Genomic DNA, 27,948 nt, shown 5'->3' with positions numbered 1-27,948 from the left:
TACTTCTAACAAGCACCTTCTGAACTCCTCTAAAGATAATATACTAAAAGAAATCAAAAATCAAATCTATTTCTAGTTACCAAAAAAAAAAATAAAATCCATAATTAGTGTTTAAACCGTAACACAGAGGATTATTAAAAAAAAAAGTCACTGCCATTCAGCAAGTATTCCTAGGAGACAAGCTTTACTCCTCACTTTTTTGCAAAATCACCATATCAAACCAGTGGAAAATACGTAATACTTTTAAAAGCTCACCATACTCAATGAACTACTACTCTAGAAGATAAAGTCCCAATTAGATATACTTGTATACAAAATGTACACTGCAGAGGGCATTGACTAGCATTGGACCACTAGATTATGCACTACATCCTTCTGAGTTGGTCGTTGTTCAGGCACGTGAAGGTTTATGTTTAAATTTAACGCTATCTCAACGTGGCTGGAAGAGTCAGCAAAACCAGAGCTTTCAAACCTAAGGGCACAGGATAGTTAAGTTACAGCATGAGCAAGTTATTTGACTACAGCACTGCATTAGCTGAGGAGAGGGTAGTGCACCTCACACCTAAAATTGGACACAGCAGCCTGAAGATGCACTTCCAGAGGGCTGACAGACCAAGAAGCAGCAGCAGCTTCTGGTCCCACTTCCATATAAGAAATTGGCCATAAGGAAAAGGAGAACAGTTAAAAACCCTACAAGCAGTTGCTGCCTTTTCACAAGGCTTTCAAAATCCTACGAAGCTCCCCCCCGCAAAAAAAAAAAAAAATGTAACCAGGCTAATTCCATGAATCCTGACCATCAGGAAAGGAAGTGACTGTGCTTTGTGTAAGTCCTGCATAGATTTCTATTATAATAGCTTAAGCAAAACAGATCCCAAGAGGAGAGGGAATAAACGTTACACAAGTCATCTGGCATGTCCACCCATCTCAGGTGTGACGGACACCAACCCTCCCAGAGCAGGGACAGCCTTTCCTTGCCAGGGTCATGTCCTCTTCCCTCTTGGGAAAGAACACTTTTAAATAATTTCAGTTCTGCCATGTGGGTTCTGATGGTTTAATTGTAATTGCTTATGCTTCTCAAAAAAAAAAAAAGGGGAGGGGGCTGTCAGGTAAAAGAATGACTCCAAACCATCTCTTCACTTCAGTAATTTTGGGACAGAACAATGCTGACATTAAAACAGACAAAAATGCTTCTGAAGGGATACCTTTTAAAGGTGCAACATTCCTCTTTTTCTTCAAATTAGCCTGGTTTTCCCAAAGCTGTGTGACAAAAGCCCCTTAGGCCCAGGTGCCCTAGGCCTCCCAGCGCCATGTTTGCCTTCTCCTGCCCTTCCCCAACTCCAGCCCCTCTCAACAAGTTACAAACCAAACTGCATTTATACTGACAACAGTATAACCAACTACTTCAAAACTTCGTTCTTTGGGAGTTTAACCTACACATCACACTGAAACAGAGGGCATCTGCCTGTAAATACACACCACGGCCGTCTATCTTCCAAACATACGCTGTGTTTTCTCACCAGCCAGGAGGAAAGGTTTCGTCTTAAATAGCGACTAAAAATTCTGTTGTCTACAATTTATCATTAAAAAAGCACAACTTCAAAATTAACATCAATTTTCTGATGCACAAGACAGGATGGTATAATTTAACCCAACTTAGACAAAGCCTGTCTTCTGATGAAGATCCAAGGCACCATCAAAGTTTAAAACACTATATTGCCTTCGCGTATTTACAACAAATGCAATTCCTTTAAAACTAACTGTGAAAACACTTTTCTTCTAATTTGTCTATTACACAAGCAAAGCCTTTTCTAAGGTTTACCAAATAAAATAAAAAATAGAAACTATTTTACTGCAGACCCTCCCTGTGACACAGAATTTAGCTTATTCACCTGTATAGAGGTACAATAGGGCCCTGTTCAGAGTAAAGGTGGCAGTCAAGCGTTACGCAAAAAGAAAAAAAGCAATCGTGATTACTGAAGGTAATAAAAAAATAGAAGAAGAGATTATAGTCCAAAAAAAAAGACACACAGATACTATAGAGTTTTTATGTGATAGTGTTAAAAGATCAGGTTCTTCTTTTGCACTTAAAACTTGTTTCTCAAGCCTCCATCTCTTCAGCGATGCAGTTTAGCAAGGATAATGTTTCCTTTATTTGCAGAGTAAGAGAGCACACCTGGAATGCCACTAAACCTCAGACTTCCTCAGGCTGAATCACCATCTCAAGTACAATAAAAGTTAAATATCTGCAGCCATGCAGCTGTGTGAGGTGCACTCCTGTTAGTTATCTACAACTTACCTAGTATTTACAGGCATCTGTAATTTTTTTGAATGTGTAAGTTGAACGAGTGTCAGTCATGAGATTTCTTTAAATACTAAGCTAATGGAAAATCATAGGTGAGCCTAAACAAAGAGTAACAGCTCAGAGAATGAAGACCAAGGATTTAATTTTACTATTAACAGTGAAAAGGGCCTTGAACAAATCTCTTAAGTTCACTGTAGGATGGTTTGCAAGCCTACTAAAAAACCACAGCCATCGCAAGTAGCACCTGTGGCTTCAGGTGCGTTAAAACATCCTGGAAGAGATAACCCATAACAGCCTTTACAAGTGTATTAATAACTCGTTTTGACACTGCTTAGAGACTCTCTATTTAGGTACATCCTATGCACAAAACACAGAGTCAGAGGAGTTCTCCTCTCCACAATTTCCAAACCAGAGAACCACAGCAAGGTACAAGAAAGTGATAAAGCAGTAAATGAGACATGATAAGAGCCGTACAAAACCAACATCATCTATTACTCACAAATAAGAATATCCCAACAGTCAGAAGAGACTCAGAGTAACCATTCTAACACCAAAGCCCCTGCAAGATAAGGCGGATCTTCAGGAATTCAGCCAAACACAAGGCAGGCAAGATGAGCGAAGAGCCTACTGTCACCTACTGCTGTAATGCAGCTTGCTGCCCAGAATCACCTATCTTCTGATATTCTTACCTCCTAATTTCCAGGACAGGAGAGGCTTGCTGAAAGTTTGCAAAACACCTCCAGAGCCTCTGACCAGAGACAATATGCAAGTACACGTTATTACCAGTAAACCTAAGCTATGCTGTTATTTGGTGCTCTTACAGTTTCCTTCATTTCAGATAAAGGTAAGGCACTTTATAAACACACACACCAAAAAAATTAAGGCAGCTATATAAAGATTGTTTGTTTTAAGTGATAAATGAAGCAGCAATTTATGCTAGCTAATTAAAGACAGATCTACTGTATCAGTTTAATATTCTGAAGGATATTAATAAACAGGTAATAAATAACCACATTTAAGTGAGGCACAAAGTTAAAGTTACGATTAATCTTAACTCATAGAAAACCCAAGAGTCTGTAAGTGGTCCCGAGCCAATAACATTTCTTCTAAAGCAACTCATTTAGATGCTCTGTTTGGTGGAATGCAGCTGTGAACAACAATAAACCCAAGACTGAACAACTTACAAGCTACAGGATAATGTATATATCCGAGCCCATGATTGGTGCGTGCAAAGAGCTATTGCTTTCCTAACAGAGCTGGTCTTTCGAGTAACTCAACTTCTTGCTCGAGTAAAGTAAACTTCTTGCTTTAGATCAAGAAATCGTAAAAACAGCTCAAGACCAATCAATTGTTAAGGTGTCATGAATCACAGTTTTCCCTTAGCAATTGCAGGAGATAATGCTCAGTGTCTTACAGGATATAACCAGATGCTTACGGGACAACATCTACGACAACTAAATAAGATTATCAAAATGCATCCGCTTACACAGGCTTTTCCAAAGCATCTAACACTGATGCAAAGTTCCATGAAAGGATAAACCTTTCCCGGTGAAAGGGAGCGCCCTGAGCTCATGCACATCTTCGCTCTCCCTAGCGATGCTGCCGCTGCAGCACACCCAGCTGTGAGTACCGGCTGTCAGAATGGCTGTCAAATGCAATGACTGATTTAAGACTGATAACAGCTGCAGCAGCTTTCCACAGCACAAAAGCTTTATACTACTGATGCTTAGTGAGAGAAGTATTAGAAACATTTATTCTCAAAGTCCGTTCACATTTTGCAGCACTTTCTTTTCTGACAGACTACTGCAGTATAGTATGTATCAGATGTCTGCAAAATGCAAGGCCAAAGCTTGGGTCAAAGCCCCTTAAGCTGGCAGTGGCACAGAACTGCTGCAATTTAAAATGAACAAGGAAATTGCACCATGTAATGAAGATGATAATTAGCGTATTTACTTTGTCAGAGAAAGACAAACAAGGGGAGTAAAAAAGGCTCAGTAACCACTCTGCTGCTGGAGGAGAGGCCAGGTTCTGTACAGGCAAGAGGCAATTTCTCACAGTACTATTTTGCAGGAGCATGCGACAGAGGTCAGCCTCCTCCTCATCACACCTGGAAGGAAAAAATCAAGAGACGAATACATCTGGCAATTCACACCTGCAACAGGGGCATAAAACAAGCAACAGGATTACCAGCCAATTGACAACACAATTTGGAAACAGCAGCAACAGTGATATATGGCAAGATACTGAGGATTCGAGTAGAAAGCTTTATTTTTGCCTACTGTAAAGAGCTGAATGGAGGTGAATACCCACTGCATTTCAATGTCTGTGTTCAATTTGGGTAGTTCCAGTTTTCAAGAGCCCTGACAGATTATCTCTCCCCTATTCTAAGAAACTTGTGATATTTTTGGAAAAAATAAACCAAATGCACACAAAATCTGACACCCATGTGGCCAGTGAAATGACAGAACCATGCAACAGTTTTGCTTCTTTGCAACAAGTCCTCCTCCCCTTTCACACGGAGTGTTTTACTTGGATTTCCAGAATGTTTCTGTTCAGTGGGGTTCCCACTTACCTGGTGGGCTCAGCATGCCCTGAGCCACGCTTCACTCCCCCCCCCCCCAAGTCCTTCTGTGCCCATTCCGGCACCCATTTAATTGGGCAGGGAGCCCATGCAGGGAATTAACCCAGCAAGAGACAGAGGGGACAGAGGGAGTAGGATGAACCCAGGAGTGTATTTAACACCTAGTGATGGATGTAAAAAAAGCCCCAGAGCTGGCTGAAACAAGGGTGCAGGGCCACGACACACAATGTGTGAAAAAAAGGAATAAGGATAGCCCCTTTGAGCAGTAACTCACTGGCTTAGCTGTAATATTAGTTTTCATTCTACCCAAAGCCATTTAGCTAAAAGGATGCTCTTCATTCTGTTAAAACTCCTCTCCCAGAAAACCTCCTGTACCCATATGCACTCATCCTCTCTCCATTTCAATGATAACTGAAGCAATTCAGTTGAAACCCTTACTTCTGCAGGGCTCAAAACCAAATGGCTAACACACCCACATGCAGTTCTTAAAACCACAGGGCTGCAAAGTTCGGTGATTTCAGTTGACACTCCAAATTATGATCATTAAAAATATAAGCAAAACCAGAAAAAAGCAGTATTGTTTCTCTGAAAGTGGCAAAACTCCACCTCTCCATTCATCACCATGCTAAAGCATTTTCTCTGTACCTGGACATGACGCATAAGTTTTGCGGGTAGATCTTGCATTGAAATCCCTGCTCCCTTTGAAGTCAGAAGCTAGGGACTTCTAAAATATCCACCTTTATTTTCTAACCTTTTTTTTAGCAATTCTGTGCTGCTTTGTGAATCTCAGTCCTTTGAACACAGAACACGGAAGAGCCCTTGACCTAAGAAACATTTGATTTTTGGTAACTCTAGAAGAAACTGAAAGAGAAATAGGTTTATTAAATAATTAAATGATACATTTCTTTATTGTGAGGACAGAAAGAAAAAGAGCCAACAGCCACAAACAATCAAACACCATGTGTAAACTGTAAGTCAAAAAAAAAAATACTACTGGTTTGCAGATGAAATTGTTTCAAATGCAATTAAGTGTATTTCAGGCTCTATTTATATTAGTGCACTAGCATATAACTGCTTGGCAGTGGTGCATCTCAACTCAACTTTTCTCTATCATCTTACACCTCAGTGAGAACTGCCTTCAATTTTAATGATGTAGTGGAGGAGAAGAAATGCAACACCATATTAGCATAGATCTAAAGAGAGAATTGCTTAGCTAAAATTCCGCCATTGCTATTTTTGCAAGCATCTAAAAACACAGCCAATAGTCAACTGATATAATAGTTGCTAGATTTGCTGAGTAGGTATTTTAGAAAGCAGGACACAGGAAAAGACAGAGCAAAATTGCAGATCCGTTTAAAAAAAACACTTTGAGTTCAGCTCAGTTTCTTATCACAGAAGTCTGGTAAAATTGCTACTGAAACAACTGTTTCTCTTTCGGCAGGACATCAAGAAAACAGACTGGAAATATTATCAAATACCTGTTAAATAATAAATATGTCCCCCAGATCCTTTTGACCTCAAGAAGAAATGGTCTCAGCCATGGTAAATGATGCCTGTATTAGTCCTCCTCACTTTCAGAGGTACATTCAGGCACCAATCCTCCATGGAAAGGGATCTGGTTTCCCTATGGAGGCACCCTGAGCTAGGCACGTTGGTCAGACCAGACCAGAGGGAGGTGAAGGTGAACCTCCATGGTCATTCCTGCAGCACGCACAGTGCGGAGCCAGAGGACAGCAACAGACTAGCACCAATCCCATCAAACAGTGACACAGTTACTGAGAAAGAAGAGTGCATCTCCCAGTACTGTCCTCACGCAACATTAAAAAGGTGCCTGCATTTTCTGGACAAAGACAGCACAACTGGCAACATCTACAAAAGCCTCAGCTCTCCACAGATAAGAAGTGGCAACCACCTCACCCAGTCAGAGCTGCTGGGGCAAGATGAGAAGCTGGAGCAGCAAGAAGGAAAAAAAAACAAAACAAAACCCCAAAACCATACACAAAAGAGTTCATGAAAGTGGCATTACTCTTCCCAGCCAGAGCTGCTGCCTAGTTTTCTCCAAACCTGCACCAGCTATTGGAATGCCAATGCCCACAGAAGTCCTGCACAGAATTATCCAGTCCAACACCTGAATGTGATGTAAACATGGGAATTGTATTTGGTTTAATTAGAGATAACTGATAGAGCTAACTGAGAAGATTCCAAAAGCACAGCATCTGAGGAGCATAGCTACATTGCTTCGAGAGCTGTTGGGAAGCCTTACCAGCTCAGATTTGCCCATAAAAATCCCAAGTTTACCCATCTGTCACGTGGTGCAAAAGCTTTTTCGTTTCCCTCAGCTGTGTGCCAGTTAAGGGCACAGCTCAGTGACCTGGCTCTGGAAATCTGTAAATTTCCATTTTGCTTTTTACATTCAGTTTTTCATTATCAGGAGAAAAAAAAAAAAAATCCTCTACTTCGTAAAAATGCAAAACATTTTTATTCCTGTTACCAAGCCAAAAACAACACCATATGGAAATGCATTTAAAATTCTTACATACTAAGCTTTTTTTAAGCAAGGAGGTTACTACTACCAGCCAGCCAGGCCTAGGAAAAAAAAATAACTAAAAAATTCAATGGAATATGAAAGTGATTTACATTATATGAGATGACTGGAAACAGATGAAAACTGATGAAACCACAGCGACTGTTTAAAAAAAAAAAAAGCCTTAATATTGACTTTCAAAACAATGAAAAGTGGCAAAAATCCCACCAGGTCCCACCAGATAAGACATGCATAACGTGTTCCTAAAGGCAGAGGGGAAAACCTGAAACATTTTCACTCTGCAACAACTCTCATCCCCTAAAAGAGTCTTAGGGCACAAACCAAACTGCCTTAAGTCCAACCACGCCACTTGCAGATGCCAAAGCCACCCAAAAATCCAACTCACCTCCATTTCCCCTTCAGGAGCTATGCAATGAGTTGGGGAGGGTCTCAGCAGTCCCCAGAAGGGCACAACATTTCCAGACAAGACACCTTGTAGCTTCCTGAGCTTCTAGCTGCAGCTTTAAGCTGACTGCTCTGCATGTCAGTGGGTCGCATTTCCTGCTGGAATTACAGTTTGGTAGGTGACTCATAATCCATAAAAAAATTGAGTATTTTGCAGCTCTTAAAAAAGAGTCCAAATCAGCTTTTTCTGGTCTCATTTACCACAGCCCATTACAACAACAAACTAATGTTAAAAATCAGTAACGGGAAAGTTCTGAGAATACTTTACAAATAGTATAAATACAGCACTTTTATTCAGACTATGTGCAGCAGCCCTTAACTGATCAGTTACTACAGAATCTGAACAATGGCATGTCTTTTTAAGAAAGTGAGAGCTGTGAAAGTTAAGCGCTATATTTACGCTATTTGCAGAGCATTCTTTATTTAGATTTCTATGGTAACCGGTAAGTAAAAGGACCACAGTTCATATTTTGAATGTTTTTATTCCCCATGGTCCGAGACTGCAGGATCGCTACAACGCTTTTTTAAGTAGGAAGAAACGATAAGTAAGCACACTGCTGACTTAAATAATCTTTACTGATGAACTTGAGATGGAGTTCTTCTCCAACACCACCACCAGACATCCTTTTAAGTTACCCCATTCAACATGACGTAGTAACAGAACCAGAGACAGGTATGCCTTACACACCAGGCAAAACTTGTCAAAAATGCATTTCTGCTGTTTTGCCACCTTACCTGTCTGTCAAAAAAAACAGCTTGCACAGAGAAAACAGGCACAACTTTCTTCTCCCTCTGACCTTTAAGGAATCAGGGACTGGATACGTTGCGGGAATCGCTACCTGCTGCAGGAGTACAGTACTGTTACCACAGGAGGTAGCGCTGTTCATTATTAAACCCCACCAATTAATTTGGAAAAAAAAAAACCAAAACAAAACAAAAAGCCATCAGACAGTGTATAGAGTCACCCTACACCTCCAGAACAGCCTAGAGCTGGGCTGGTCCCACCACAACTTCTGCTTGCTGTAAACACTACAGGGCCAGCGTGAGCCATGCCAGCTCCCCCCATCCACGCTGCCTGTTTACGAGTTTCCCATCAAGTCCTCCTACATATGTGCCTCTGGACTAATTTGGGATAATAAACATCAGGGAGGACAACATAATTGCTCTGTTTTGCAAATAATCAGAGCTCACAGAAAGGGAGAACTGCAAAACAGAACAAAAAAAAAACCCTACCTCTCTCACAACGTACCAAATACGTCTATTTTAACATCAGAAATGCATGTAATCTCACTTTCCTCCTTTTGCTAGTCAGTCTTTGTGAAGAGGACACCAAGCAGAGACATCAGTTAGTCTTTAGCCCCAAATATCCAAGACTAATTTCCCAAGCTCTCAGAGAAATTAATCCACAGCCAACGACAACTGATTTCTACAGAACACTCCTCTCACCTTCGGCTTCTCTCTCAGCATTTCAGCTGCCCGAGGTGGTACCACACATCTGCCCTCCAGGACATCGGGAGCAAGTCTCCAGCAAGCCCTTTCCAGCAGCCCAGTTTTCCCCAGTGCATTGAGTTAAGCTTCTGGGAATCGTGATTCCTCCTTAGCTAAAGACTATTTTTATCAAAGGAGAGAGGAAATCCTCCCCCTGTCTGTTGTGACTTTTATCATACATCCACAATTCCCAAGTGAAACTGCACAACACTATTGAGAACTACTGCATTCCAGCAAGCCTACTGGGGGTTTAGTAGCGAGGCAGCCCAGAAATACCTAGAGGAAAGCAAATGCTGAATGCAGCACAGCAAAAGCCATGTTCCCCTTCCTGTTGCCCAGATGCAGCAGAAGACAGACAAGGCAATCACGCTGTGCCTACCTAGAGCCACAGCCGAGGACTGCTCAGTCTCCAAAGTCATCTTTTGCTGAACCTATTTACCATGAGACCCAAGGCTCCTACCACAACAGCCTGATGAGCACAGGGTAAGCCTGGATTCAGCAACGCTTGTGATGGGGCTGTGGTGGTGCAGCCTCCCTTCCCCCTTTAGGCCACTCAGTACTTGGCATGGTTTCCTCCCTACCTGGGCCACATAATAACACAACGGACCAGAACATTACATGGTGGTCCAACATGAAAGAAAAGGTAGAGAGTAAGGGGTTCCCACAGTGTTCTGGTCCCTTAATGTGCCTGGCTCCCATGACTCCTACTGTTTGAAAATAATAACTATAATTGATCACTGACAATATATGGATCATGGCCAAAGAGGGGGGGGATACCAGGACCCCAAGATCTAGCAAGTTCTAGGCTGGCATAACTGGTGGAAAGTACCAGAATATCCCATTACCTGAGCTGGGCCAGGGTGGAAAAGTACCTGATGAAAGTCAGTTATCTCAGATCCTATAAGCAGTGATTCTAGCAAGACCCTTTGAGCTCTTCTGGAGGGACACCGCTCAAGCTGACACCTCGAGGATTAGAAGCCCAGGGTGTGTCAACCCCTCTCAAGTCTCAATTACTGCCCGTTGAGGAATACTGACACATTGTGAGTATTTACTCAAAAAATTGGGAAAAGGGAAATTTTTAACTATAGGCTAGCCTCTCTTTCATCTACATCTACACCTACATGTTTCTGACATATATAGTAACTTTTACAGACGTGGATGTTCTTCCATTCGTCCATGCACATGTAGGAGTCAAAAGGGGTACCCGTTGGCTCATTAAGAGTCACCCGTTACTAAGGGATTTTTGATTCCAGCAATTAAAAACCCGCGTGTATATGTGCTTACATGTATTAATTTGAGATCTGTGCTTTTGGTCATATGTGTATGTATTGATTTGGGATACCTTATAGTTAGATAGTGTGAATCTTGTAATCTTCGAATCTGTAATTAAGTCGCTGTTCAATTATTTTGTTAAATCACGTAGCAAATCTTTAAATCAATTAATGATTAAATGCTGCTAAAATTCAACCTCTTGATCTACCTCAAATCATTAATAAATTTTGAATCGCTGCTAAATCACAACCATGTCAAATTATTTCCATCTGCAACAGGGACAAACAGGACTTTGTCGGCAGCCCCACAGCACAGGACAGCCATGCCCACCGCTGCCCAGAGACCGCAGGGAAGATGGTGGAGGCATTCCACCTTCAGCTACCCAAAATATCCTTGAGCACTGTGAGCCAGGAGCTCCTCACGGCGAGGGTGATTCACAGAGCCAAGTAAAACAGCAGGGAAACACTAGGGAAGGTGTATTTTACTACTAGGGCCCTGTGAATGGGCACCATTTTGCCCGGTTCCTCCAGGGGCTCGTGAGCACCAGCCACCTGCTTCTTCCCACCAACTCCCCCCCCTCAAACCGCCAGCGCCTCAGCACAGACAAAGCCATCCTGTTTTAATGCACCACTTTATGGCAAGAGCATGAATTGGCAACACTAGGCAACAGTCCAAAAAAAAAATTCAAAAAAAAATAAGGAAACATAAGTTCTGTGGAACAGAAAGCACTTGCAAAGCACCGAGTTTCAGCAGGATGTGGAAGCACAGTGAATGAGCACTCAGTTTCACTAAAATACTTACTTCAGACTAGCAAAGCATAACATTACAGTGTGTATTAAGTTTGAAAAATAAGAGCTTGTTAGACACAGCGAAACTGAGTACATTTTCTACCTGTTGCTGACATTCCTCTCTTGATGTCATAAATCCAATTAATTTCAACATCACAAAAGCAAAATGGAGTACTTCATCTTCCTCCCTGCCAATCTAACCAAGTAAACTAGTTTAAAGAGGGAGAAATCACAAATGCCCAAGGTGAGACACATGCCAGCCAGAGGCATGCTCCTTGCAAATCAAACTGCAGCACGTTCGTCTCAGCGCCTCCAAAATAAACTTCCTAGAATATTCTTCACACCAAGTCTTTGCTTAGACATTTCTTAGCATAAGGCTAGCTGAAATAACTACACTATCATCTTGCACACAGCAAAGCTCTCAAATATTCCCTTCCTCTGCCCTTGGACATGTTAAGTCACATCTGAAAGAACCACAACAACCCACTATAGTTTAGGTGCTAACCCTTCACTGCATTCGCTCTAGAGAAGTTACTCTGAGGCATCCCCCTGCACTCAAACTACTTCTCTGCTCAGTTATGCTAGCTTAAAAACGCATCTCCCATGCACTCACCGTGCGGCATGCTGACTAAGGTTTCAAAGCAATAGCAAACTTCAGTCCACAAGCACTTTTATGTATGCTTAGACAAACATCTGTAGGGAGGAAGGCTAACTCCTTTTTGCACTTACTGAGTGATTCCCAGCCTGCCTCACTGACCTTGGCTACAGCATCCTCAAGAAACGTGCCACGATAGGAACATCTGTTCACCCCGTACTTGTTGACTGGACCCAGACTGTCCCTGCTGGAGCTCGGAAAAGGCAGGAGCAGCAGGGAGATGAAGAACTGAAAGAGGCATTAAGAAACTTCAAAAAAGAAAGAGATATACCCAAATGCTTAACCGTATTTTGATCCAAAACACAGAAGCCAGCAGCCATCTCACAGTGAAGAAAGCAGATCCTTCTAGACAGCTGATCTATCCGTCCTACTTCAGCAACAACAGTCCCAAGGACAACAACCAAGAGAAGTAGTTTGGAGAGCTACTACACAGTGGGACATAAGGCCACACTAGTGCCTCACACCTTTGGTTTTTTGTTATAAACACCAAGGCTCTGTTTTGTGAAAGCCCAGACCAACATCCATCACAAGAATGACAGGAATCCTCTAGAGCATTAGCACCCTTCCCATTAACAGATAAGGCAACCCAAAATAGCACACTGGTCAGCTATGCTATGCTGTCTGTGCAGGTCCAAGAAAGTTAACGCTGTTTTGCTCCAACCAAGTAGAACAGCCCTAACCCAGCAGTAGATGGTCACTGGGTCTCCGAGAACCACAGCAGCATAAAAGTCACCATCAGTGATGACAACAGCCAGGACAGGATCTCCCTGCTTTCAGCCCTTGCTCCAGTCTTCATGAAAACAGTTTCCAAACCACAAATCTATGATACTTCCTTTCCACATACTACAGCACAGAAACAGAGTTCTCCATAAGACGAAGCACTGCATGTGCATAACAGAAGAACTGTCATCCTAGCCACCTTCAGAAGTTCTTACATGTTGGTAGGTAGCCCTGTAATCCATGGGTGCTCTGCTACTGAAAGAAACACAGCCAGCTGCAGAGCAAACTGCTCAGAAAACAAGGGAACAAGGAGGCAGGATTCTGGATGGCTTTTGCTCTAAACGCTTCTAAAAGGACTAAGCCCTTTAAAACAACTCACTTCATTTTCTTCCATTTGCAGCATATTTTAGCTAAGCTTTTCTATTTGTTTTGATTGAGCTGATGTTCCTGCTGTTCACCCAAGTAACCCAACAACTTGAGACCTGAACTGCTCAGTACTCCTTCTAACATGGAGTTAACATGTCACTGATCGAACATGGAGTTAACAAGTCGCTGATAATCAGTTGCTTAGAGTGCACAGCACCAAAGCATGTTCCAATGTCTCCACACCACAGATGTGGAATGTACAGTTCCAATGGCTCCACACCACAGAAGGCTCCAAAAGTCCCCAGAAAAATACCTCTACCTTCCAGGTACAATGAAAGAAGAGCACATGTGCACACAGTTCATCTGACCCTGCTAAGAAATGACAGGGTTCTCTAAGTGGAAAAAAAGTAAAGCCAGATTTAGTTAACCATAGAAAACTCAGGCTAGGAGTGGGAAAAAAAAAACACCCAAAAACACCCAAACACCCTAAAAAACCCAAACCAATCAAACAAAAAAGCCGAAAACAAAACCCAAAATCCCACATGAACACAGCTATTCACCATCAGAATGTTTTACTACACTGTTCTCTGCTAAACGTTTGCATTTTGAGGTTGTACATAACCATCCACAAAGTCTCCTGGTGAAACTGGAACAAAACGCCAGCAATGGTCCTTCTGTGCTTAGACTAGCTTTAAAAATCAAACAAAACCAATCCGTTGTAGGCAGCAAGAAGGCAATACAATTATATATTAGCATTAAATACCTCAAACTGTAGAAAAATCTAAATGTATCTTTAAAGTATTACTATTCCTTTCAGCACCTGTGCAGCACCGTAGCTAGAGAGAAATATCCATCCATTGCTAGGGAAGGGCCAGTTGGGAAATGCAGCAACAAGCCTAAGATCAGCGGCTTGGTCTGATGTTCTGCAGGGAAGCAAACTGAGCTGAGGAGAAGACGCTCAGCAGCACCCCACAAGCTACACAGCTGAGGTGCCCAAGGCACCTCTTCAAGTCACAAGGGGGAAAAGGGAGCCCTGCTTGCTTCGCAGCACCAACCTGAACAGCGAGGCACTATTTTCTATTATTAGCTAAGAGATGGCTTTTAGAAAGCGAAGAGTCTGACAGCTAATCAAGGGAATTCACCCCAGGGAACTGAATGCTTATGTTCTCCAGAAGTCATGAAACACATCCAGTTGCTTCTAATATAAAAGTCCAATTATGCAGCAATCCGTACTGCTAACACTGCAGTCTAATGCCTGAAGCTTGCCTACAAAGGCATCACCGCCAAAACCACCAGCTGGCTTAAGCTGTTGTTCAACAGCAGCATAAGAGCATATTGTAGTCATATTTTTCTTTATATTAAAAACTACAGAGCATAGAAATATGTCTAATACACACTTTGAAAAGGTAGTCGGGTACTTTCTTCTAGACACAGCTTTCAAACAACAGATCATTGACAAAAGAGACAACCTAGGAATACCACAGGGGTGTGTTCTCCAAGTATTTTGTTCATAGGGTTACCACAAGAATTGCAAGAGACCTCCAAAAAAAACCCCTACTTGGATCTAGCCAGAAACGCATACCACACAAGCACAGTCCTTCCATTAACAAAGCAGCCTTTGGGGTGGTTTTGTTTATGCACTGATTAGGCTGTTAAAAGCATTCAAAGGTACCCCACCTACAAGCAAGCACATTCCTCAGGGTGTGCAAAAACAAAAAAGTCCTCTTTTTTCACTGAAGATCTCTAAAACTGTAACAGAGAACAGATTGTTTCCTAACATCTTTCATACAAGCCTGTTTGTGTTTCTGCAATTCAAACACACGTTTCACAGTATTTAACTTCCTCCTCATCTTAATCCCTTAAATTTGATGAATGTATCAGCACTGTTTTCCCCACAGAAACCCAAAGCCAATTTATAACACAGTAAGACTTAAAGACCTTCAGTTATAGTGCTGTAAAATAACATTATAGTAAAGTCTAAGTGTTGCTGTTTACTTATATCATAACTTTATTCACATTACAAAGTAAAGATGCAAAGGACAGAATGCCTGGACACGTAACTATTGTCACAAGTGATAAATGGGAGGTTTTTAACCTATAGAGCCATTTTTTTTAAATATAGTCTTGCAAATGTAAAAACAAGTAATACAAGTCACAGCGAGTAAGGTACAGGAGCACATTAGAAACATCAGCAATGCTGATTCTAAAACACAGAGATCCATCCCTGAGATGGCACCAGCCCCGAACTGCCAAGGCTGCACGTTGCTGCCCAAGCTCAACCACGTTGCTGCTGGCCCTGAGCTAGATCGCACGAGACAAGCTCAGACATCCTCTGCAGCCACAGCACGTCGATGTGCAGTGTGGATAATCCTCCCGCGATAACCAAGTGCAGGGGGACTATTCAAGACAAAAAGAATTCCAACAACGCTTGACTGAACAAGACAGAGCAGTCAAGGAGCATGTGCAATCCTGACCTGAAATGTCCTGCCTGGGTAGGTATCGGGTACCACATAAGCAAAAGAAAGCTGCAAATTCCTCATTCTTATTTCAGTATACGAGCTTTATGAAACAAAACATACTCTTTAGCAAGGTAAAGGTTGTGAAGCCATACAAGCAGCATCACCTGCCCAGCACCATTGGAAACTCCATGTTAGAGCCTGACTCCACTGAGGTCAGCTGGAATTGAGCAGAGCAGAGACAGGGTTTCTCCGGCTTAGGTGCCCTAATATAGTTCTCTGTTTACTACATTACACTGCTCTTCAATTCTTCTAAACGATACTTGCCAGAGCACTAACTTTAAAAGAAAAAAAAAAAAAAAAAAAAAAGAGAGAGAGAGAGAGAGAGAAGAACTGTGTTCTGAAACCCTGATCTCAGGAGAAGATACTGGACCAGATTCAGATGAGGCTTATGCAGATGCAGGACAAGAGTAACTGTTCTTGCTTCCAATAGGGCGAAATTCCAAATGCTGTTTGGAAGTGTTATACAACTCTAATAATCTCACTCAGGGGGTTACGGCTATACTGCCTCATATCCAGACTGAAAAAAAAAAAAAAAAAAAAAAGAGACAGGAAAACCATTTACTTGCTTTATTGCATTTGTATCTTGCCATAAACACCACTGTCTAAAGTCAGCTTGCTTCCAAGTTTTAAACTTCACAGATAGAACCTACTTGAGAAATTATACTCATTTCAATATCCAATACTAATGACCACTTTATTTTTTTTTTAACCCTTTCCTTTTTCCTTCACTGCTGTAAAAACTTGAGTTTAATTTCTTCCTGCCCATGCTTTTGCTTCATGTTGGCTACAATTTTGCAGAAACTTACCCTACCATAGGATTGTAGCCTTGGGTTTGGGGAGACTCTAGAAGTTGAGCTGCTTCTTTTCAAGAGTACAGTGCAGGCTGGACTTCAGACTTGAAAACTCAGACCAAAGATACTGCAGAGCAAGGGTTTGCTTGCAGGACTCCACTTTCTCCTCATTTAGCATATACAACACAAAATTGAAGTGATCCTTTTTTTCCGGACACCTTCATCTTCACTACAACCCAACACTAAATGCCAAACGTGATGTAGCAATTTTTTGAAGCACACTATAAAGGAAAGAAATAACTATATTGTCCTAAATGAACACCACTTGGGCATCTCTGCACCTAGGACATATGGGGAGGATCACAAATATAATCCAGAATGAATTCAATGCAACACATCAAGTTTTCAATGCTTCTAAAGTAATTGAAATTTCTTGGCGGGGGGGGGGGGGGGGGGGGGCGGGGGGGGGATGCTGCAGAGGGGAGAGAATAAAGAAGACTACTTAAATTAGGAAGAAAGCAGCTACAATCTTGGACAAGAAAAATAATGGGTACCATCAGCACACTATATACAGAAAACAATTAAGAGCTGGAAAATATCTGACCCACATGTATAGAATTATTGACTAACGCTCAATCACCATTTGATCTCAGCGGCTGGGCTTGCATTGGGAACAGCAAGGCAGCATTCGCACACTGCTTGATAAATTTCCCCAAAGTAACATACACGCTGTTATCTGCTCTAATCTTCCAGTTGTTCCTCAAGGTAAGCAATTTTTACAGAGAATTTGTCTTTATCCATCTGCTTGTTTTTTGTTATAAACTCATTTTCCCCCCACTCTCTCTGTATGTATGTGCTGGCGAGACCTTATTGCTCTCTACAACTACCTGAAAGGAGGTTGTAGAGAGGTGGGGGTCGGTCTCTTCTCACAAGTAACAGGCAATAGGACAAGAGGAAACAGCCTCAAGTTGTGCCAGGGGAGGTTTGCATTAGATATTAGGAAAAATTTTTTACATTGAAAGTGTTACCAAGCATTGGAACAGGCTGCTCAGGGAAGTGTTGGAGTCGCCATCCCTGGAGGTATTTAAAAGACAGGTAGACACAGTGCTTAGAGACATGGTTTAGGGATGGTTTCTGTCAGTGTTAGGATGATGATTGGACTTGGTGATCTGCAAGGTCCCTTCCAACCTAGACAATGCTATGATTCTATGAGATCTCAATACGTGGAAATATACACAGGCATAGAGAACCTTTTATATAAAAACAATGTCAGAAACCTGAAGCTCTGACCATTGTCATTTGACTACAAAGTGATCATGATGAATTTTTAAAATTTTATTTATTTATTACTCTTACAGTGCTTCCTTGCTTTCACATTCTGGCTAAAATCAGAAGTGGAAATGACAGAAGAAAGGGTGTTTTTTTTACCACCATTAATTTTAAGCCAGAACAGAAGCAGGAAGTACTGGAAGTTTCACAGGAAAGCTGGTCAGTTTAGTTTTATTGCCGGAAGCTACCCCAACATTTCTTTTAACATTTGAATACAGAACTGATATGAATCTCTAGAAGTTAAGGTTCATGTGGAGCAAAGCCAGAGCAACACGTGAATGGGTGCTGTTATCAAACTGAACTTTAACTGTCATTACACAAAGTTCACCACACGTATGTATTCTGTTGTGATGTTTTATTTAACAAAACAATAAAGCCTCGGTTCCTTAGGATAGGGACTACACATTTTGAGCTAAAAGAGCCACCACAGGTCATTACAAATTAATACAGAACTATCACCTCAGTGCTCATGAAAAGTTTGACTACTACTACACAGAAATCCTTGAAGGATGAAAGGAAATGGAGTTCTCATGTCTGAGTCATTAGAGTTGGTGTGTTTCTTGGCATAAAGCTAAATAAGGAGGGGAAAGAAACAAGAAAGGCTGGAAGATGAGGCTGGAACACATCCAAGTTTTTAATGCTTCTAAAGCAATTGACATTTACTGGCCAAAGAAGAAAACACTTCATATTATTTCAGCCAAAACAATTTTTTCTTTCCCCTAATTCTCAAATAGCTGTAGTTACTAAGGCAAGGCTCTGCCTCATTCACCTGAACTACCCTTCATTCTTTGAACTAGCTCATCAATGTGGATGTATTCTACAACATGAATTCAATGCAAAAAAGAACCCATGCTGGACCGCTCTGTGAAAGCCACCAGTAACTGCCACGCAAGCCCAAACTTCTCATCACAGCGCAAAGGAACCCCGGCCAACCATGACACGCACACAAGCGTCTGAGACAGGAGTTTGACATTCAGTAGTTCCTGAAGTTCAGAAGTTCCTGAAGTGCTCTGCATTGCCTACCCAACCCAGAAGGGGGGAAACAAGGACCGCCAGGCAGCACGGGCTTGCCAAGATAAGCAGGCGATGGGATGCACACATACCAAACCCTCATTAGGAGGCCAACAGCAAAGGTGAGCATAAGGGCTCAACATGCACAACAGCAAAGGTGAGCAAGCAGGCTGCCTCCCACGTCCTTGTGTTTTAACGTATTTCATAGTCCAACAAACTGAAAGGCAAGCTGCAGCAGGAGATGAAAGCAGATGACAGTTTCTGACGTAAAGCAGTATCTGACTGGACTGTGAGGAGTTTGCAGGGAGAACTAAGTGACCCGGATGGACAACGAATATAACAACAATAGAATTCAGTACTAACAAATGCACACTGAATGCAAACTTTTCAAGGATTTTTAACTAAACCATTAATTAATGGCTCTAGAAAGGGACTTACAACAGCTCAGCAAAAGTCTGCTCAACAAACAACTGTGGTTTAAAAAAAATAATAAAAAAAATTACAGAACCACAAATTCCATAGCCTTGCATGAACAGAATTGAGATGATGAATAATGTTAGTCTAAATAAACATCTTCTGGAAGACAATAGTGCAGACTCCTCTAGAATAACATGCTGTGCTAGTCACCCCAAAATGTGCTGCTAGACCAGCCAGGGCTGCCTCTTTCAGAAAGAGGTAACATGTCTGCCTCCGGGAATGGAAAAACCCTTAAAACAGATTGTCTTTCTGCACAATCCCAACCTGCTGAAATACACCCAAGTACAATAAGACAGAAAATTATTTGGAAAAGGAAGTTGGTCTGTTCTGTCTGCATATACAAGACTCTGTTTGCGTGTGTGTGCATAAATACAAACTAAAATTAATTCCTGCAGGAAGTCACGTAAGTCAGGTATGGCATGTTTTATGTGAGGACCACGAGCAGGCACAGTTGTTCCATTTACGCAAGGTTCATTACTAAGATTCATTTATCAACAACCTTGAAGGTGTAAGTCTACCTCTAGCTATTGCAGACCATGATAAAACAACAGTGGGAGAGATTACCCCATAAAAAACAGAGATGCTCCTACTTTTTCCTCTGGAAACATACAGCATTGACACCTTGTAGATGAGACCTTGGAAAGAGAAGGACACAGGATCTGATCCACCCTGACAATCCCCACAGCATGCAGCACGCCATCTATCTGGCACAGATGAAGCTCACTCTACATTGGGTCTGGCTCCAGTAGCAGGCAAAAGGATCCCTGCAGAGAAGCAGCAGTGCCTGCTGAAGACGGACCAGGCTTTAAACTGGAAGAAGGTGGATTTATATTGGATGTAAGGATGAAATTTTTTCTGATGAGGGTGGTGAGACACTGGAACAGGTTTCCCAGAGAAGTTGTGGATGCTCCATCATTGGAAGTGTTCAAGGTCTGCTTGGATGGAGCTTTGAGCAACCTGATCGAGTGAAAGATGTCCCTGCCAGATGTCCCCCCTGGCAGGGGGTTTGTTGGACTAGATGATCTTTAAAGGTCCCTTCCAACCATCCTATAGTTCCATGATTCTGCTTGCCCTATAATTTCATCTCTGCCTTTCCTGGCTATCAGCCACACAAAGCCAGCTGAGTTGGGAAAACAAGGAAGCACCAACCCCATAGTGCCAAGAGGCAAAAAGATGCAAGATACAGAAAGACAACCATACAGGCAACCATAAGGCCCCGCACACGGGAGCCTCTGATCCTCGCGCAAGCAGCAATGACAGCCCTGCATGAGTAGTACGCAAGAGCCACTCAGAGAAAGGCTTAACTTTTGCAGAGATGGCTACTGCTCAGGGAGAGAAGTTGCCACTGAATGCTCTCTGATCTCAGACTCACCTCTTACATAGCTGTAGAATATTGACTTTGATGACACTTTGGTGCATTTTCCATCCGGAGATTTGACAAACCTTTTTGGAGCCATCTACCCCAGCCACAGAGCTCTCCTCCTCCTCTCATCGCTCCACGCAGAAATAGATAGAACAGGACTCTCTACATAAATTGCGCAAAGTTTAAATTGTTTCAGAAACTGCATACTCAGCATCTGGGAACGTACACATTCCTTAACGATTTTCTCCGTACTGTGTATGCTGCTAAAGACTTTTCAACCCCTTCACCTCGGAAAGCATATATTTAGTCATGTGTGGGCAAAGATCTATTTTCTCAGAGAGCTAATGTCCTAGCTTGAAGCTCAGGTAAATCAATAGCCCTTAGATTAAAGCATCTTGCTGCCCTCAAGACAAGTTCAGAAGAATTTCTTTCCAACTGAAGAAAAATAAGTTTTATGCCTTTTTCTGCCATTTTGTAAGCCAGGCAAACGTGACTAATTTCTTTGTGTTCAGAGTTAATTAAGTGGTTTTTGGAGATCATCAAGATTTGTCACGTCACCTGCCTTTCTATGCTAGGAGAGTAACCGGTATTGGTGTCCACGTCCTTGCTTTACCAGGATGTTAGCTCCTCCAGTGGGTAACCCCTTCCAGCTCATCCAAACCCTGTCTTCTTCACAGGGTCTCCTTTTAAAAGCCCCTTCTGCCCAAGACACAGGCCCAGGAAAAGTAGCCCAATCCTAGTATGCATGGGCCCATTCACTTTCTCTCCCTACTGAAGGCCCTGTCATCATCTCTACCCCAATGGAAGATGAGGACCAGGTTCTCTCGCTCTCCTGATATCATTATCATTGAAATTAAGTCCTTAAATGTGATGAAAGCCACCCCATACTTGGGAAAAAGCTCAATGGTTACCTTCCAATTATCCACTAAACTGTGTTCAGATAATCCCCAGTGAGGGATGGAATAACAATAATTACAATAACTTATCAATAATTATTTCAGTAAAGGTACTACAGGAGTGCCATGCCAATGACAGAGCTGCATACAGATGTAAAATACTTATGGCAATGTGGCCTATAATTTCCTTCCTTCTTTCCTACCTGTTCCCACAGAACAATGGATTACCAATGTTTAATAAGTCTCCCTAGATGGAAAATATGACTGTCCTCAATGAAGGAGATGCAACTGAAAGTCCTCCACTGTCTCCCCTAGAAACTTGTCAATTCCAGTTGCAGAAAGGACATTTCGGTCCTTGCTGCTCCCTTCTACCTTCACCTCTATGCTGTATATAAATTTTACTCTCTAGCAGACCACCTCACTTCAGTGAACAGCTTGCAGAAAAACATGGCTTGTCCAGATCTAAGAGTTTCACAGGTATATCAAAAGTCACCACTTAAGACTTACAAAGATAAGAGCAACATAAAGACTTGAGGGGAGCAGTGAATGTGTAAAGAGACCAGTTCCCCAACAACAGCAATCTGTACTCCAACATACAATGGAGTTGCTCATCACATAAGCCTAAGATTAGTGGTCTCTTGATGAAAACAGTAACCTTTCAATTCAATTTCAATTCTTCCAGAACAGCCAAAGGCCTGTCTATATTTTCAGGATGTCATTCAGATGTCTATGTACTTTTACACAGCCTGAAACAGAGAACAAGCACTTGCAAGGAAAGGACAGAAAAGCACAATGTACAGACTGAGCAAAAAACCTATACTTCAGCTGTAATGAAAGGATGTTCCTGCAAGAAGCAGGGTGATGTGAAACCGAGCAGCACACCAAGTCGAAAACAAGTACCCAACTTCTGTGGCAAATTGTACATCACTTTATTCAACATTTCACTGTGGACAGCATCCTAGAAGGAAGGGGTGTGTGGGGGAGGAAAAATGGGAGGGAAAAGCACCGAAAATGAGAACATTTGGACTTGCCTGAAATTCCACTCACTGCAAGGACCCAAGATGCCCACAGGCCAAATGCACTCCATGGAGGTGTCTGGTTAATCCTTTCCAGAAACAGCATGGAAGTTTGCTCTCTCCATTACAACGGGGTGAAAGCTCCCTTAACACAGCAACACTGCAGCAGCGGTGCTTGCACTGAAAGTGGAGGGAACTGGGACCACTTGCCTCCTTGCATGAAGATGCTGAGAGCCCAACCTCTCAGAGGAAAGCCCCAGACATGAAGCAGCTGCCTTCTGCAGATGCTAGGAGCCAATGCTCCCCTTCAGACATGAGCTATGTTGTGCACATAGGGCTCCACGAGAGAAGGTTAATAGGCAGGGATTGCATTAGGTGTTAGTATACAAACGTATACTAACCCAGTAAGTCAAAACCAGATGATTTTTCCCAACTGTGCCTTCCAGCACTTTTTGCTCAATGAAAAGAAAACTAAAATCTAGAGGAGTTGTTGCATTTATTAACCTCTGCAGACTCACAGCAATCATAATTGGGCAGCCTAACTGCTTAGAAGATTATTCCATTGATTCGATTGCACCGCAATACAAATAAAGATATCGGTATAAAGTGGGCTGCAAAGTACTAAAAATTAAGACCTAATTAAGTTATACATTTATGCATCATTGCCCTCACTATTAGAGTTAGGAAAATGGAAGGCAACATGCTATTATACATCATGTGCTATTATTCACATAAGTGCCTAAATTACAGTTTGGGAGATACTAGTTATGGGCTTATTAAAAAGCCATTTAATTCATCATATAATACACAGACTTCTTTCGAGATTGAAATAGGAAACATGAAAGCATCATCTGAATAGTAAGTTTCAATCAAAAAATTATTTCTGCTGCCATAACAACAGTTTTTTCCCTCCAGATTTTGGTTTCCCCTCTCACGCTGAGCCACAGCAGGGGTTGGAGAAGAGTTTCTGAAGTCTGATTCATGCAGATCATGTTTACCTTATTTTTTTTTTAAAAAAAAAAAAGGCATGCTGACTACAAACTGCGAGAAGAGTTTACAACTCCTCAGAAAGTGTATAAAATTGCTGATATAAACCAAATAAGAACAAAGTTAAAGGACCTGAATAAATCAGGTTTAGCCTGAATGTTTAGACCAGAAGGTCTTGGAGGGGTGAAGGGGAGGTAAACATCCACATTGGGTAGAGCAGTGCTACAAGACTGGTTATTTTTGAAGCAGGGGACATCCTCAGATATGCAAAAAATGGTTAGACATGGGGATATAACCAGCTTAGCCTTTGCAGCAGATGCAATGGAAACCTTGGCCCAGCTTGTGCAGACGAAGATGTAGCTGTCAATCATATGGCCCTTAATGAAGCCCTGCTGATCTTTCACACCCAGCTATCGCCTTTTTGTTTCTCTTCCTTATCCTTTTCACCTTGTGCCTAATTGATTACAAGCTTGGCTGGCACTGGAATTTGTTCAGCTTCACAGCACGCCGGCTAGGAGGGGAGTCCTGAGGAGGGTCTCCGGCAGTGACAGCAGCTGTGCTGAATGATGGGTCCCTAGCTGGGGCAGCAGCACCCCACCAGCCCCATCTCCGTCAGCAGAGTGTGCCCGGGGACCCGTGCCAGAGCCCCAAGGGCACCCCAGGGCAGCTGACCTCTGGCCCTACACAATCAGCCGCTTTTCAATAAAACTCTTCCCATCCTGTGAACCTAAATTTGGGGCTTTATCAGCTTAGCTTTTCAGAAGCCGTTTAACGTCAAAAAAAGCTTTCTAACCACTCCCTACTTTCTCCCTCAAAGGATTTCACAGAGCATCAGGGAGACAGAAGAAAACTTCCTCTCAGAATTTAAAGTATTTTTAAATATAAATATATATTCAAAACAGGATAAAATATTTAAAAGAATTCCTAAACTGCGGTTTGTTTCATGTGGAGGAATTTATGTGTCTTTATCATAGAAACCACAGCTGTGAAGTTAAAATGGTGTCTGATATTCCATTTTTCATCTCATCATTATTCCTTCAACAGTAATTCAGATTAACCACAGTGTATCTTTTATCTTAACAGTTGATAAGAACTTCTGAAGTACTAATTTATACAACTTCTACTTGAGTTAAGAAGGCTATTACCATCTTCACGTCAGAGACAGATAAACTGCAGCTGCCCCAACACTGCATGATACTGAAGTCACATAAGCGACATCTTTCCCAAATTGCTCTTTTAACCATTAAAGGTGTGTCCTCAGTTAGAAACCACCAAGCAGAACGGAGTTCTCCTCCACAACCAGCTTTAACAACCAAGGATGCCACACACAGCTTTTGTAATGTAAGAGATAGCACCAAGTGACAGCGTGACTGGCTCCAGCAAGATGCACATTATCCTTCATTTGAATTCTCCACATAGTCTTACTGCTTGCTCTCGGTGACGTGGGCCTCCAGATCTTGAAAAAGAGCAGAAATCTAAAACTACATACTGCATTTAGCCTGAATGGGGTCTTTCAAGGTTCCCAAGTCAGACTGCCTTTGGATTCTATGACCAGCTCTTGGAAGAGCTAACAGCAGCACTGTTCTTGTATCCTTGCAGATGGGATGGTCATACCTACAGCTAATCCCCAAACCATCACTGTATAATCTCCCCAAGCTTCTCTGCATTACATCTTCATCAGAGGAATTTAAAAAGAAAAGAGCCTGGAAAGAAATGGAACAGGAAAAAAAAAGCTAAAAATTCCTTTCCATTTTTTTTTCCTTTTGTTTTGACCTGTCTTACTGGAAGTTAATTTAAAACTAAGACTGCAATTTTCAAGGTAAAAAAAAACCACAGGATAAACAAAAAGAACTTCTACATGAAGGAAGAGAAAGAAGTTGGAACAAAATATTTCAATATTAATGCTTTTAAAGAACTGAACAGGAAATTCACAAAAAGCAATCCTTAGCCACAAACATTTGGTGGTTTTCATTTAAATGTGCTGCTATATCACAACTTTGACCAAACTTCTAACCGCGCATATTTCAGGGCATCAGGTAAGTTTAGAAAAGAAGCTTCTTTTTACTCAAGAACACCCAGAAACTTACATTTTCAAGAAAGTCTCCTCATTTCAACTGAGAGAGCCCCCACGCAGCACCAGGGAACACTTCTCCAGCACAGCGCAGCCCCTCGTGTTGATAACAAGCTGGTGGGCTTTCTCCTTCTCACTGGCCAAAGCAATCCCTGCTGGGAAAACAGGATGATGAAACACACAAGTAACTTCAAGCAGGGTCCAGATAGCTACTTTCTATGCAACTCTTTCTGGTTTTCACCCCACGGTAAGGCAGCTAAAGGCACTCTAGGAAAACAAAACATCCCAGCAACAGGGAGTCAGGAGCCCAACGCAACTGGATACGTTTGGAAATCCTGCCAGGAGCATAATGCCTGTTGTAAAACATGGCTACCCTGACAAGGAAAAGCAGAAGTGTTCCTGAACACGTGTTATTCAGAGACTGTGTCAGCTTAGGCTGCCAGGATGCTGATTCTTGTTTTTATAAGTTTTTAAACAATCTGTTGGCTAGTCTTTCAAGGAGAAACAGCCTGGCACTGACTCGAGGTCATTTATGAAGTCTTTTCTTGTCTTAACCACTTATAATAAAAGAAGAGCTGAGCTGCAAGCAAACAAACAACCAGACAGACGAATTTCCCTCATGCCAATTCCTGGATGTCACACGATCCCTACAGATGTATCTGCCATGTAGTTGTCATCTACATGACCAAACGCTAGCTTGCAGCTGGCACTCAGAACACGAGTGCTAACAACCGAGGTGGAGAAATCTCCCCAGGGACTATGAAAATTGATGACTTAGGGACACCTACATCTCAAATCTATGATTCAGTAAGAAGAGACAGATGCGTATCTATTTCACTGTCAACAGCACAACATTACTCAAGCCACCACCCTTCACTTTTTCCCCCAAAAATCCATTAGCACAGTTACCAAATATTTAATATATGCAGGAATCCTTACATAAACTAGACATTAGAGCACATCTTAAAATTCCCCAGCACTGCCAATGCAGACAGATCCTTTCGTGATGAAGCTCAATGGAACTGAAGGCAGGCACCTTCATGGCACAAATCCTCAACACCCATACTCCCTTGTTCTGACATCTTGCAACACAGTTGCCTTAGCAACACAAATCATCTTATTGGTCATTAAATACTATTTTTTCATACAATTTTAAAACTGTTCCACAGTAAAGTGTTTTTCTAAATATGTTTCCCCCAAACAATGGCAAAAACACTACTTAAGTTCGGCAGTTTGATATGACCAGAAGGTTTAAAAAGAAAAGGAAGATAATTTAGCAGCAACCTTGAATTACTTGTTTTGAAAAAAAAAAAAAAACCAAAAAAAAAAAACAGAACTCATCAGCCACTTTGAGTTTTCCCATCCATTTGAATTTAGAGGAAACAGTTGTACAGCAGGAAAGGTTTTATTAATCTTTCTCTATATTTCTGGTCACCCGGGGACACGAGCAATGCTACTACAGGTTACCCATGGGGGAGGGAGGTGTTCTGTCCTGACTGCAGTTAAAAGGTATGCCTGTACAGAAAAACCTCAAATAACGCTGCAAGTTTACATTTTCCTTGGCAGGCAGCAACACACAAAAAGGGAGATGGAGGAGAGATGTTTATGGCCCAACCCGCCAAGGCAGACTGAAACGGGGCCAAACGGCACCATGTGCTTACGCCTCCTCTGCTCTGTGCCGCAGCTTCCCTGCCTCTACCCCTCTTTAATCATGTACAAAACCCACTCGCAATCTTCCACTGCTGTGCTCCTGCCTTCAACACAAAGCCATGCATTTTCCAAACACTGCTCTGTATCAAACTCCTTGCAGTCAGTAAGTGATTGCTAAACACTTCTGAGTCCAAACACAGCTACTCTCCTCCACAATATACTGCAGTCTGTTTGGGGAAGAAAAAAAAATAGCAAAGTCAACAAATCTTTAGCTTTGGGTAGGTTTGCTTCATGTTTCGCAGTTTCTTTTTATTTATATATATATATACATACACACACACACAAAGATGCACTACTTGTCAAGAGCAAATGTTTTCAACTAAAGAATATCTTGACCTCAATATTTCACCAGTCTAATTTAGCCTCCAGTTTCGTCTCCTCAGACAAGTAGTTTCTCTTGGTTTTTGGATATATATCAATTTTAAAGAAGTACCATCTGAACCATTAGGACTAAAAGCGTACATCTGAAAAACAATATCCTGAAACTACAAGGGTCACACCGTCTGCCAGGAAAGAGCATCAGAAACGCGCTCCAACTTGGTTGGTCCTTAGCCTAAAGCCAGACCAGTTCAGGGCCAGATACTTCAGGCAAAAGCAAAGCTGTCTCTTGAGGATGC

At 41.9% G+C, this 27,948-nt stretch overlaps 1 protein-coding gene across 24 annotated transcripts in view; it reads right to left on the bottom strand.

Moving 5' to 3' along the window:
- The window catches only part of APBB2 (amyloid beta precursor protein binding family B member 2), a 192,528-nt gene that overhangs the window by 146,525 nt on the left and 18,055 nt on the right, over positions 1–27,948 (bottom strand). For 13 of the 24 annotated variants that reach the window (XM_054202436.1, XM_054202446.1, XM_054202448.1 and 10 more), the window contains exon 2: positions 25,638–25,776. The exons of 3 other annotated variants lie outside the window; for them this stretch is intronic. The gene's annotated coding sequence lies outside the window, so the exon portion shown is untranslated. Of the gene's footprint in view, positions 1–7,813; positions 7,972–8,607; positions 8,715–9,318; positions 9,617–25,637; positions 25,777–27,948 lie in introns of those variants that run through there. 8 more of the 24 variants (XM_054202423.1, XM_054202425.1, XM_054202426.1 and 5 more) reach the window with 6 other exon arrangements.

Source organism: Rissa tridactyla, chromosome 5 (genome assembly GCF_028500815.1).
Source record: "Rissa tridactyla isolate bRisTri1 chromosome 5, bRisTri1.patW.cur.20221130, whole genome shotgun sequence".
Classification (NCBI taxonomy): domain Eukaryota; kingdom Metazoa; phylum Chordata; class Aves; order Charadriiformes; family Laridae; genus Rissa; species Rissa tridactyla.
This window is presented reverse-complemented; position numbering and strand designations above follow the sequence as displayed.